The sequence below is a fragment of the Microcebus murinus genome, chromosome 3, assembly GCF_040939455.1.
Source record: "Microcebus murinus isolate Inina chromosome 3, M.murinus_Inina_mat1.0, whole genome shotgun sequence".
Classification (NCBI taxonomy): Eukaryota; Metazoa; Chordata; class Mammalia; order Primates; family Cheirogaleidae; genus Microcebus; species Microcebus murinus.
Window position 1 is genome coordinate 22,441,076 of NC_134106.1, and position 13,283 is coordinate 22,454,358.

At 35.0% G+C, this 13,283-nt stretch overlaps 1 protein-coding gene and 1 pseudogene across 2 annotated transcripts in view; one reads left to right on the forward strand and one right to left on the reverse strand.

Annotated features, from left to right (window-relative positions):
• BABAM2 (BRISC and BRCA1 A complex member 2) overlaps positions 1-13,283 on the forward strand; it is a 398,861-nt gene that overhangs the window by 64,666 nt on the left and 320,912 nt on the right. The window lies entirely within an intron of this gene.
• On the reverse strand, positions 8,946-9,877 carry LOC142870019 (glyceraldehyde-3-phosphate dehydrogenase pseudogene; annotated as a pseudogene).

Here is a 13,283-nt window from a genome sequence, read left to right on the forward strand (position 1 = left end):
TTCCATTTGTTGTTTCTGAAAAGCATTTTCTTATACCTATTTTTGGAGAATTTTAATTTATTCATCCTTATTTTTTAGCATCTTAATTTTTCATTCATTTCAATGATTTTTTTCTCCACTTCAGCTTCTGTGGATTACTGGACTTGCTTTTGTTCATTGTTAGACTCAGTGTTTAGATCTGTCGTGTGCGAACTCAAAGGATCCTTACCATTTTCATCTTTCTTGATCCAGTTGCAAGGCATTTCAGAGTTATTTGACAGTAAAGTATTATTCAGTTGTTTTTTTCATGAATTCCACAGGCTAATGCTTGATTTTCACAAATTTTATGAAAGCGGGTAGATTTTTGCATGATCTTCCAAGCACTGTTTTGTGGGAGCTAAAGTGCAAGACCCAGTCTAAGATTGTCCTTTGTGTGCAAGCTTAATTCTGCTGCTAGTGCTCTGGTTTGTGCCTGTGCATGCAGTCAGCAAAAGACTTATTGTTAAACAATGAACTCAGAATTGAAAGAAAGATTGGTGTGGTTTTTTTCTCCCCAGCTAGCATTCTGTGGTTATTTCTTCTGATTTTTTGGCAAGTGTTACTTGTCTTGTGTCAAGCTGTGCCACATCAGCCTTAAATTTCTGCTTTGTATATTTCAGTTAAAGAAGTATTTACAGTTCATTCCAAATTTTTCAAAGTTGTTTTACTTAAATGATCTCATTCTGATCTCCCAGCAACTTTCTTCCTTTACATTTAAGAGAGGGCTCACAGGGCCTAAGTGACTAGCCTGAGGTCGCATAACTGGGAAGTCAGAGACCTGGAACTCAAATTCAGGACTTCTGACTTCAAAGCCCAGTGCTTTTTCCACTGTAACAAGTTAGGAAATATCATCTTTATTACCATAAAATAACAATCTACTTCTCAGTAGAAGTAGGTAAGAGCAAATCAAGACGATATAGTTGGCTACTCACAGTGAGAAAATTATGCAGGAAATAAGAACAAGCAATGGCATTGCTAAATAGGAAGTAAACCCGACATGAAATGCTAGTGCCTTCTGCCATACATCATCTGGGAAAGGTGGTGGTCACGGCTAATTTCTGATTGGGAAGCTAATTGAAAAACTTCTGTTATTGTGTGGACATCTCTTAGACACTTGGGGAGTAACAACTTGTAGTTGGTTGTTTTTGTTTTGTTTGGCTATTTCTGAGGACGGAAATCACAAGCAGAATTTAGTGCAATAGAGTGAGAAGTTATTCAGGTTTATGAGAAATAAAAGCTCAGTTTCAACTTTGAGATGTAGAGAATAGTCTTAAATGCTGTATTTTACTGCATGCATTTTGAAGACAAGATACAGTCCCCAACTTACGACAGTTCAAGTTAGGATTTTTTGACTTTATGATGATACGAAAAAGTGATAATCATTCAAGTAGAAAGCCATACAAGTTGCCATACAATCATTCTGTTTTTCACTTTTAGTATTCAATAAATTACACGAGATATCCAACATTTGATTATAAAATAGACTTTGTGTTAGATGATTTTGCCCAACTGTAGGCTAACATAAGCGTTCTGAGCACGTTTAAGGTAAGCCAACCTATGATGTTCATTCATTAGGTTATATGTATTAAATGCACTTTGACTTACAATATTTTCAACTTATGGTGGATTTATTGGGATGTAACCCCATTGTATTTAGAGGAGCATCTATAGTTAGCATATGATCTTATCTTCTAGGTCCTGACCCAGTAATATGGATTTATGATTCAGGAATATTATCTGACCTGATACATCTTTAATTGTCTTAATTATATCTGTTTGATTCATAAATTAAACAACAGTTTTGAACTGTAGTACTTTCTAAAATCATTTGGATAGTTTTTCTTTAATGTGGGAAAAATGAGGGAAGAAAACTTAAAGGTCAAGATAACTTAAAGATCAAGATAATAAGATAGACCAGATATGTATAGCTGAACTCATTGAGCATTTGTGAGTGAAAACATTGGGTTTTCATTTTAAAATGTACTTAAAATTTATTTAGAAATGAAATCATCAAAAGGTTTTAACATTAGCATATGCTTTAAGTACCCAGTTTTATTTTATGGAACAAGGGATCTGAAAGAAATCAAATATGATTGAAAGCAAATTTAATTAAAATAGAATATTCTCCCCTCAACCTACTAGTTTTGCTATAATACCTCTTAAGAGACGTGGATTTGTCAGAACTTATGTCATCCTGATAATTAACTAAAGTGAAAGAACTATATATATATTTAGAGCTAAAGACTCTTTGATGTCATCCAATCTACTAACTTTTGTAGCAATTTCTTTAGGAGTGTCCTTGGTAAGTGCATATATAGCTGCTATCATTAAAAGGAATCTTATTATCCATGAGACAATATTACAATGCTCATCCAAAAAATATTTTTTATCCTAAGGACAAAACAACTTTATTTCTTCATGTGCCTGACAGTTTCATGGTACTTTAAGGAGTTCTCAGCAGAATTCTTGTTTGAATTAATTAGGCATACCAAAATTCCTTTTATGGTGGTGATCTTTTTGACAAATGGAATTACTAGAATTACCACGATAATCATCTGGGTGAAGAAATTGTGGATTATGGCAGCAGACTATAGATGAAGCAAATTGTAGACCCACTATTTAAAGTAAGGAAGGAGGGATATAGTCTTGAAATTACTATTCAGTTTTTATATTGATATTGGGTAATATTTAAGAATTGATTATTGTTTGAGAGAATTTAAAACATGTTATATCTTTAGTAGCTAACCACTAACCTTATTCTTTTTTCATGGTAGATCAGTTATCATAGCAAATCATTTCAGCAGAAGATTTAACAATATCCCTTTGGTTTCTTTCTGGATGTAATATGTTATTGTACCAAAAAATGGTTAAGTAGATTTGCAGTGAATTGAACAGTCATTGGAAAGTCTCTAATGAAATACACTGGGCTTATATTTTTGACTGTGTTTTGCTCAACATTTTGGTGAATGATAATGAACATACTTGTTCAACTTATGGATTCATGTTGAAAGAGATAGCAACTATAATATATGACAAATAAAATTTAAGTCTGTCTCAGTAGGTAAGTATGTTGGATCAGATACAACAGAATATAATGGGTAAAGTGCATTGCTATGGTTTGAATATGGTTTGTCTCCACAAAAGCTCATGTTGAGGCTTTGTCACCAGTGTGACAGTGTTGGGAGGTAGTATCTTTAAGAGGTGATTAGATCATTAAGATAGAAAGATTAACATCTTTCTCTGGAAACTGGATTCCTTTTCTTGGGAACGGATTAGTTCTCCAGAGAGCGGGTTGTTATAAAGTGAGGCTGCCTCTTGTGTTTTTCCTTTTCCCCTATGCATCTGGTTCCCTTCCCGTTTCTCTATATGTTTTGACACAGCATGAAACCCTCACCAGAAGCTGCCAGATGCAGTCAAGCCAATCTTGAACTGCCTAGCCTGCAGATGTGTAAGCTAAATAAACCTCTTTTCTTTATAAGTTACCCAGTCTCACGTATCCACAACACAAAACAGATTGAGACATTTATTATTTATTTTTCAAAAACTAGTTTTATAGGTACAGGAAAACAGTTACATACAAAAAGATCTGGGATATATAGTATGAACCAGTACTGTGTTGTGACTGTGAAAAAGCTACACAAACTTGTGCTGAATTAACAGAAACATTGGGTCCACAGCGTGGAATGAAGTTGTGCTGTGCTTGTGACGTAGTAGACCATGCCTGAGTGTTGTATTGACAGTTGGGCACCGCAGTGTAGGAACAACGTGATTAAATTAGTGTGTGCTTGTCAGAAATCATGACGCATTAGGTAATGCTTTAAGAAACTTGGACTGCTAGCTTTTAAAGGTAGAAAGGACTAGAAATGTCTCAGAGAGGATAAATTGTCCAAGATTTCATCACTTTAATGTTATAGATCCAGTTCTCTACTCTTAGTTTAGGGTTCTTTGTAATCATCACGTTTGGTTTTTCCAGAAAGTAAAACCAATCCTACCAGGTAGAAGTTATGAAGAAGCATATTTTGACTATGTATGAGAGATTTTCATAATTGGTGTCCTCTAATATAAGGAACTGCTTTGGGAAATTATGAGATCTTTGTTATTAGAGAAATTGAAATAGATGCCATATAACTTCTTTATTGGAGATAGTGCATGTTTTAAGGGATAATTCTATGTCAGAAACTGAGCTAATTAACATATGTGGAGGACAATTGTTTAACCATAACCCTCATTATATATCTTGTCCTGGTTAGGTATTAATAATGCCTTCTTTCCAACTCTGGGTATCCCATTTTGTATGATAAATTATATGATTGCCTTTGTTATAAATTCTCTTCCAACTCTGTAAGTATGCTAAGTGAAAATTTTTTCAACATAAATTACATGGGTTTATCATCTGAGATGAAGTCTTGGTGGTAATATGTGAAGTCTTCAAGAAAATCACTTAAAATATTTTTTAAATGGAAAATTTCAATACTTACAAAAGTACAGAGAATGGTATAATGAACTCCTATGTACCTATCACCCAGATTCACAATTATAAACTCACAGTCAATCATGTTGCATGTATGCTATATCAGCATTTTCCTGGATAAATTTTGAAGCAAATTCCAAGTGTCATATTAATATCATTCATAAATATTCAGTATGTATCTTTACAAGATAAGGATTTTCTTTTTAAATATAACTTTAACATTATTGACATGCTTTAAAAAATGAATGTTAATTATTAAATATGTCATCACTACTCAGTATTCAAAATTTTCTGCTTGATATATATGCACAGACACATATACACATACATGTATGAAAATATTTGTGTGTGTTTCACAATTTGTTTGGATACTGATAGTGTATACATTGCAATAGGTTGATATGTCATTTAGATATCTTACACTCATCTTGTCTCCCTTTTCCCGTTCTCTTTTTCTTTTTTCCTTTTTCTACTCCTTTTCCTTTTCTTCCCATTTTTCCTCATATTCTTCTTCCTCCTGTTCCCTTTTCTTCTCCTCCTCTTCATTCTTTATTCTCTTTTCTTTTTCTAAAATTTATTTGTGAAGACAATTTGTCTTACAGTTTTATACTGTCTGTATTTTGATGATTTCACCCCTTTTGTGTCATTTAACATATTTCTTTGCTTTTGTATATTCTATATGCATTGGTAGTTTGATCTAGAGGCTTACTCATGTTCATGTTTATTTTTTTGGCAAGACTATTTCATAGGGTAACATATTCTTTCATTAGGAGCCCTATAATATCTGATTATTTTTTGATGTAGCAGCCTTTAATGATCTTTGCTTAGATCCATTAATTTGTTAAGAGTTGCAAAATGGTGATGTTCTATCATCTCTTCTTCATTTATCCTGGAAGTTTTTCATAATCAACTGTTTTGTAATCCTGAGTATATTTCCTTTAAGAGGGATAGGATAGATTATTTTCCTTTATTTTCTGGTTTTTGAAAGAATGTATAGATTCTTTTGCATCTTCTAAAGATAACTATTTATTTTTAAAAGTATCATTAATTCATGGGTGTAAAATCATTTGATGTGATTCGTTCTATTACACTTAATATTATTAATGCTTAAATTGACACATCTTTGGCTAGTGGAAGCCTCTTCATGATGGCTTCCCAAAGCCTTTGATAGCTTTCTTGCTTTCCGGCATAACAAGATGTTTCAAGCTTATCTTGTACATTTTTTACTCTGGGCCTCAGGCCAGTCTTTTTACTCTTTCTTCCCTCTCACTTGACCAGCTATAACTCTTGTAAGAAATTGCTGCACTTTACAAAAACGTCTGGCTGTCTGTAGTGAGTTGCTGAGCCAGACTCTCCCAGGGTTTATGCTGTGCCTTCGGTTGATCAAGTTGGCACATCAGGCAATTTTAATAGCTTGAACCATTCTCCTCTATTTTAAGTAGCTTTGTTTTTTTGTTCAGTGTTTTGTTCCTTTATTTGCCTTTTGGCACAGGTCATGCTGCCTTCCTTTATTAGTTATGGGTTAGAAGTAGAAGTACTGAAGCCCTGTCTCATGGCACTGATCTTTAGAAGCCCAGACTAAATGCTGCCTTCTTTTAGGGTCATCATTGAACAAAAAGGATGAGGATTATACTAAAAATGTACAATATAGGGAAAATTGACATCTTAACTATATTGAGTCTTCTAATCCATGAATATAATATCTCTCTCCACTTACTGAGGTCTTCCTCAATTCCTTTCATCTACACATAGATCCTAAACATATCTTATTGGATTTATAACTATTTTTTCTTTTTTGTGGAGAAGTATTATAATTGGTACTATTTTTAACTCTCTGTGTTGTCTGTGTCCAGTGGCTAAGGAACTTGCTAGTATAAAGAAATATGATTGATTTTATGTTGACTTTGTATCCTGTAACCTTGATAAATTCACTTATTAGTCCTAGTATTGGAAATTTCTTGGGATTTTATACATACACAATCAACTTATATGTGAATAGGGACAGTTTTTATCTCTTCTTTTCCAATCTGTATGCCTTTTATTTCTTTTTCTTATCTTCCTACAACTTCCAGTTCATTGTTGTATAGGAATTGTGAAAGTGAATATCCTTGCCTTGCTGTCAGTCTTAGAAAGGAAAGCATTCACCATGTGTGATGTTAGCTGTAGGTTTTCTATAGATGTCCTTTATCAGGTTCAGGTTGAAGAAATACCTTTCCATTCCTAGTCTGCTAAGAGTTTTTCTCATGAACAGATTATAAGTTCAATAATGTTCAATTTTTTTCTGTATCTATTGATATGATCATTTGGTTTATCTTGTATTTGTCTGCTAATATGGAGAGTTACAGTGATTGATTTTCAAATGTGGAACTTATCTTTCATTCCTAGGATAAAACCTACTTGATCATAATGCATTATTATGTTGCTGGATTTGATTTGCTAATTTTTTCTAAGAGTTTTGCTTCTTTCTTCAAATGAGGGAGTTTGGTCTATTATTCATTTATTTGTTTGTTTATTTCTTTTCTTGTACTTTCTTTGATTGGTTTTGATATCAGGACAATGCTGGAAACTATTATGTCCTCTTCAATTTCTGGAAGAGATTGTGTAGAACTGGTGATATTTCTTCCTTAAATGTTTGGTAGAATTCACCTGAGACAATCTGAGTCTGAAGTTTTATTTTTGAAAGATTGTTTATTGTTTTTAATGATAAATTCAATTTCTTTAAAAGATATAACTATTGAAACTTACTTCCATATGGGTCAATTGTTGAGTTTTTAATTCTTCTTAGTTATATCTGCTTGTTACTTTTTAGAGTCCTCAGACAATTGCTATATGTATTCTTTATAGTTAAAAATCAATCTTTAGGTTTTTAATTATAATCAGAGAGGAAGGAATGTTTATTCCTTCTTACCAGGAACTTATAATTACTCTTAATAATTAAATTAATAATAAATTAATTAACCTTAATAATTATTTTATTTAGGCCATATATACAAAGGAGTACCATTTCAACATGCAATCAATATAAAAGTTATTAGTGAAATAATTTACATTCTTTTCAATACTAACACTTTAGAATCTGATGTGTAGTTTCACACTTAGAGCATATCTCAATTCAGACTAACATTTCAAAGACTCCACTGGAACATATGGCTAGTAGTGACTATATTGGACAGCACAGATCTAGAGAAACCACTGATGAGGAGAGAATAAAACAGAGAATGAAAGGAAAGTTAGAAAAGTCATCAACTTTCCATGACCACCTCCATGTAAAATATCCTCAGCTACCTCATTAGGCAGCTGTGGTGTTATGATATATATATTAGTTTATCCCCATGGTTCAAGCCCAGACTTCCAACTGGTGTCTGAAAGGAAGGGGGGCAGTTTGGGGGACTAGGCATTCTCCCTGTAGGATCTGACACTATCTCCATGTAGATGATGTCAGAATTGAATTAGAAGACACATAGTGGGTGTCCATTGCTCGATGTATGGGGAAAAAAAACCCTACATTTGGTCACAGAAGTTATCCTGTCTTGATGATTGTTGTCATGTGAGAGTGGAAGGAAAAACATGATTTGGATGTTCTTCCTAAGCAGCAGCACATTCTGTTGCTGGATAACTGACAGTTATCAGTTGCTGGAAAAAGTTCTTATATTGAAAAAGAAAATATACCTATAAATCACTTCTATCCACGAATGCTATTTCTATCCTAAGCATTTTTCTACGTGACAGTCCCCAAATCATCCACAGATGACTATCACATCTTTTAATCTTCTCTTCTCCAGGTTAAACATACCTAGTTCTTTCAGTGGTTTATAATAAGATAGTTTTCAGAAAATTAATCTACATGATTCTTATATATTTGAGGAAATCTGCTATGTTGTTGATTCTTAGAAACTTACACTAATTAAGAAAGGGGTATAATCTCCCATCTTCAGATGTTTTAAAAGAACTTTTAACCTTATATTTTTGTATATTTATTTCAGTGCATAAAATAACATTATTTTAAGCCAAATGCTATAAATTAGCATTACTTTATTGAGCAATAAATATTCTACTGCAGAAAAGTTTAGTCTTAATAATCTTCTAATGCATATTCACAAACTGTTTCATTAGTGCAACTTATTATCAATTTGTTTTTAATGACCACAGTGCATCTGACACCAGAAAAAGAAAGTAAACTTTCTCAACCTTTTCATGATTACTATTGTAGTTATAAAAAGTAGTTAGAAATTAATTTTTTTTTTTTGCCTAGTACAGTGAACTTTATTGATAGTACATGACAAGGTGGGGCTCCCTAGGCCCCTCCCATTCTTCAGGGGCTCTGGCATGGAAACTGTGTTGTGAGGAGGGGAGATTCTCAGTGAGAGACTCAGTGGGGACTGAGTAGGCAGGGATACCCCAGCAGCTGAGGCCTCTCTCTTCCTTGGTGCTCTGGCGGGCTGATAGTCTGGGACTCTTACTCCTTGGTGGCCATGTGGGCCATGAGTTCCACCACCCTGTTGCTGTAGCCAAATTAATTGTCATACCAGGCAACGAGCTTTACAAAGTGGTCATTGAGGGCAATGCCAGCCCCAGCATCAAAGGTGGAAGAGTGGGTGTCACTGTTGAAGTCGGAGGAGACAACCTGGTGCTCAGTGTAGCCCAGGATGCCCTTGAGGGGGCCATCTGCCGCCTGCTTCACCACCTTCTTGATGTCATCATACTTGGCCAGCTTCTCCAGATGGCAGGTCGGGTATACTACGGACACGTTGGCAGTGGGCATGCGGAAGGCCATGCCAGTGAGCTTCCCGTTCAGCTTGAGGATGACCTTGCCCACAGCCTTGGCCACACCAGTCGATGAAGGGATGATGTTCTGGAGAGCCCCATGGCCATCACGCCACATCTTCCCAGAGGCGCCATCCACAGTCTTCTGGGTGGCGGTGAGGGTGTGGACTATGGTCATGAGTCCCTCCACAATGCCAAAGTTGTCATGGATGACCTTGGCCAGGGGGACTAAGCAGTTGGTGGTGCAGGAGGCACTGCTGACAATGGTGAGGTTGTTTTGGTACTTGTTGTGGTTCACGCCCATCACAAACATGGGGGCGTAAGCAGAGGGGGCAGAGGTGATGACCTTTTTGGCACCCCCATCTAGGCAAGCCCCGGCCTTATCCAGGGTAGTAAAGACGCCAGTGGATTCCACAACGTAATCAGCGCCCGCTTCACCCCATTTGATTTTGGTGGGATCTCGCTCTTGGAAGATGGTTATGGGCTGGCCATTGATGACAAGCTTCCCATTCTCCGCCTTGACCGTGCCATGGAACTTGTGTGGGTGGAGTCATACTGGAACATGTAGACCATGTAGTTGAGGTCAATGAAGGGGTCGTTGATGGTGACAATATCCACTTTGCCAGAGTTAAAAGCAGCCCTGGTGACCAGGCGCTCAATACGGCCAAAGCCGTTTATTCGGCCTTCACTTTCACCATGGTGTCTCGCAGACGGTGCTGGCGCTGCGTGAGAAGATGCGGCTGTCTGTCGAACGGGAGGACCAGAGAGCCAGAAATTAAATATAATTTTAAAACAAATCAGTCATGATTGCTGTCATGAAATAGTAAAAATATGGAAAAACAAAATAAAGGAAAATTTGGTAAATAAGTTTGATTTTTATGCACACATACACACACACCCTTGATTTAGGTGTAGCCTATAGAATACTGTGTATTTACATTTCATATTCTGTAAACTAAATATCATAGTGAGATGGATAAAAAAGTTGTTTTAAATATACAGAGTAAGTAGCTTTGCATGTACAGAGAAGAAAAAGAGATGTGAAACAATAGAAAAAAGTAATAATCAATTATTCTATATTGGAAGAAGCTTATGAAAAAAAGCATGTGAATGTAAAGATTTGGGTTAAACTGGCAGGATAAAAGATGTTTTCTCATTTTCTAGAGATAAAATTTTCATTTATTAATTCACTATTAACAGTATAATATAAGATAAACTATATGGTCATATCAATAGATATAAAAAAAAACATGGAACAAAACATAATCTGTTCCTGAGAAAAACTCTTAGCAGACTAGTAAGGGAAGGGTATTTCCTCAACTTGAATCTGATACAGGACATCTACTGAAAGCCTACAGCAAACATCACATATGCTAAAAGACTGAATGCTTTCCTTCATAAGACTGACAGCAAGGCAAGAATGTTTACTTTTACAATTCCTATATAATGGTGTACTGGAAGTTGTAGGAAGATAAGAAAAAGAAATAAAAGGTATACAGATTGGAAAGGAAGAGATAAAAATTGTCACTATTCACATATAACATGATTGTGTATGTAGAAAATCCTGAGAAATTTCCAAAAAATATGAGAACTAATAAGTGAGTTTATGAAGATTAAAGGATACAAACAAGGTCAACATAAAATCAATCATATTTCTTTATACTAGCAAGGAACCATTGGGCACAGTTAAAAATAGTACCAATTATAATACTTCCCCTCTAAAAAAATAGTTATAGGCCGGGCGCGGTGGCTCACGCCTGTAATCCTAGCTCTCTGGGAGGCCGAGGTGGGCGGATTGCTCGAGGTCAGGATTTCGAAACCAGCCTGAGCAAGAGCGAGACCCCGTCTCTACTATAAGTAGAAAGAAATTAATTGGCCAAATAATATATATAGAAAAAATTAGCCGGGCATGGTGGCACATGCCTGTAGTCCCAGCCACTTGGGAGGCTGAGGCAGAAGGATTGCTTGATCCCAGGAGTTTGAGGTTGCTGTGAGCTAGGCTGACGCCACGGCACTCACTCTAGCCTGGGCAACAAAGCGAGACTCTGTCTCAAAAAAAAAAAATAGTTATAGATATAAGATATGTTTAGGATCTATGTGTAGATGAAAGGAATTGAAGAAGACTTCAGTAAGTGGAGAGCTATATTCATGGTTTGGAAGATTTCATATAATTAAGATGTCAGTTTTCTCTATATTGTACATTTTTAGTACAGTCCTCATAAAAATTCCAGCAGGATTTGGGAGATGTTGATAACATGATTTTAAAATTTACCTGGAAAGGCAAAGGAATTAGAATAGCCAAAATAATTTTGAAAAAGAACAGCAGTGGAGGAGTCAGACTACTCAATTTTGAGATTTCGTATCAAGGCAGTGTGATATTGGCAAAAGAATAGACACAAATCAATAGAACAAAATAGAAAGTCTAATAACAGAACCACATAAATATGGTCAATGATTTTTTCACAAAAATGCAAAGGCACTTCAATGGAAAAAGTACTCTTCTCCACAAATGGACACCCATATGCAAAAAAAGGACCTGGACCTATATATTAAAATATGTACAAAAATTAAATTAACTCAAATGAATCACATTCTTCAATGGAAAATTTCAAACCATAAAACTCTGAGAAGAAAACATAGGAGTAAGTCTGCATAGCTTAGGTTGGACAATGAGTTCTTGGATCCAACATCAGAAGCACAATTTATAAAAGAAAAAAGTTGATTAATTGGATTTCACCAAAATTAAAAACTTTTGCTCTGCTAATGACACTGTTAAGAGAATGAGAGGACAAGGCTCAGTGGAAGAAAATATTTGCAAATCATGTATTTGACAGGGACAAATCCCAAGGATATATAGAGAGCTCTTAAAAGTCAACAAGAAAAAAAATGAACAATTAAAAAGAGGTAAACAAATTTGAACATACACTCCACCAAAGAAGATATACAGATAGCAAATAAGCACATGAAAAGGTGCTCACCTTCATTAGTCATAGGGAAATGCAGATTAAAATTATTGTGAGATCCCATGGCACACGTATTAGAATGACTGAATATAACAACAATAATATATCAAGTATAGATGAGAGTGGGTAGAAATCAGAACTTTCATGCATTGTTGGTATGAATGCCAAATGAAATATCCATTCAGGAGAAAATTTGGCAGTTTGTTTTATGGTTAAAGATACTTTTTCTTATGACCTAGCAATCTACTCCTAAGTGTTTACCTAGGAATGATAATCATTTCTGTAGAACTGAAAAATTTACATTCACACAAAACATGTACATAGATGTTTGCAGTAACAGTATTCACAGTCATCAAAAGTTGGAAATAATGCAGATGTCTTTCATTGAGTGGTGGATAAACAAACTGTTGTACATCTATACAATGGAATACTTGTCAGCTATAAAAAGGAACAAACTATTGGTACATGCAACAATTTACCTGAAACCCAGATGCCTTGTGTTAAATAAAAGAGGCTCATTCTTATAATCTTATAATCTATATAATCTTGTAACCTTATAATCGTAAAGTTATACTATATGATTCCATTTGTATGGCATTCTGGAAAATGCAAAACTGAAGGGACAGAGAACAGATCAGAAGTTGCCAGAGATGAGGGATGGTGGGAAAGTTTAAATATAAAGGGGTAGTGTGAAGACATTTTGGAAGGTGATGGAATTGTTCTGTATCCTAATTTTGGTGGTATCTCTACAGAAATATGCATACAGTATAACTTATATAACTGTACACAAAGAGATGAATTTTACTGTAAATTTAATTTCACCATTTTCTTTTTTACTATTTGAATGTGGCTACTAATAAGTTTAAAATTATGTATGTGGCTTGCATTATTACTTTTATTGCACAGCACTGCTTGAGATATCTGAAATGCAAAGAAGGATTACATGTGGTCTGAAGTCTAGAGAGAGAGGGATAATAGTAGAAGGAAGTCTTATAAGGAGAAGAGGCAAACTTAAATGACCTAAGTACCACCTTTCAATCCCATCCTTTCTTCTAGAGATATTTTTT